This window comes from Propithecus coquereli, unplaced genomic scaffold, assembly GCF_000956105.1.
Source record: "Propithecus coquereli isolate 6110/MARCELLA unplaced genomic scaffold, Pcoq_1.0 Scaffold50, whole genome shotgun sequence".
In the NCBI taxonomy this organism is placed as follows: Eukaryota; Metazoa; Chordata; class Mammalia; order Primates; family Indriidae; genus Propithecus; species Propithecus coquereli.
The window spans coordinates 1,098,981-1,100,218 of NW_012150841.1; the positions used below are offsets into that span (position 1 = coordinate 1,098,981).

Sequence of the window (1,238 nt, forward strand, 5' to 3'; positions counted from 1 at the left end):
ATCTTTACGAATAACATAAACGAACCATTGACACAGATTTTTAATGTTATATATATTATACACTGTATACTATATTATTCCAATAAAGTAAGCTAGAGCAAAGAAAATGTTATTAAGAAAATCATAAAGAAGAAAAAATATATTTCCTATTCATAGGTAGAGGTGGATCATCATAAAGGTCTTCATCCTTTTCATCTTCCTGTTGAGTAGGCCAAGGAGGAAGAGGAGAGGTTCGTCTTGGTGTCTCAGGGGTGGCAGAGGTGTAAGAGATGGAGAAAGTAGAAGGGAGGCAGAGGCAGGCATACTCAGTGTAACTTTAAATAAAAAACATCCTCATATAAGTGGATCCATAGCAGTTTGAACAGGTGTTGTTCAGTGGTCAACTGTACATTTCTTCTGTAAGTGTTCTCTGTGAAATGAGCTAGGTGGTAATGTAATTAGATACAGTGTTAACAGTTCAGCTTCTCAAGTAATATTGATTAACTTTTGACATAGATGACATGCTTTCGAGGTTATGCATATCCTTCGATAAGATGAAGCATAGGCTTAAATTTATAAGATGAAATTTAATGAAGATAAATGCCAAGTCCTATTCTTTGTATTAGAAAATCAATTAATAAGTAAGATGCTAGTTTAAAAGCTGTTCATTTCATGTATAAAAACACTTGAATATTTAGAGAACTCAAAGTATGAACAAGAGTACGATGTCTGCCAAAAACATTTATAAAAGCACACTGACAAGAATACGGGGAGTGCTGTATACTACTCGTTCGTTATACCATAGCCTGATAGTTGTATTCATCCCAACCACTGTACTGAAAGAAGACACTGGCAATCTGTATGAGGTCAGATAACTTCATATATCATCTAAGATGGTATTACAGGGAACCAAAAAAGGGACTAAGAGCAATGATTTAAGGAATTAGGACTGAGTATGCTAGAGAATAAAAGATTTAGAAAGGAATTTGATACCTGTCTTCCAATATTTGAAAATACTATAGGTAGAGAAGAATTTAAAGCCACTCTTTAGTAGGTCTTTAAAAAAAAAATAGAACTTTGCCCATGAATGGGACTAACAGGTAAATTTTAACTCAGTTTAGGACAAACTGGAGAACTAATATTGAATGAGTTGCCTCAAAGGAGAGGTTAGATGATCACTTTTTTGAGGTGTTTTGGGAGCTAGGGAAGGAAGGAGAGCTTCCTCAGTTAAAAACAAACGAAAAATTTACTCCCTATCC

At 34.4% G+C, this 1,238-nt stretch overlaps 1 protein-coding gene across 1 annotated transcript in view; it reads left to right on the forward strand.

The window, feature by feature from the left end:
• The window catches only part of PPP1R12A (protein phosphatase 1, regulatory subunit 12A), a 212,931-nt gene that overhangs the window by 168,112 nt on the left and 43,581 nt on the right, over nucleotides 1-1,238 (forward strand). The gene's annotated exons all lie outside the window — the stretch shown is intronic.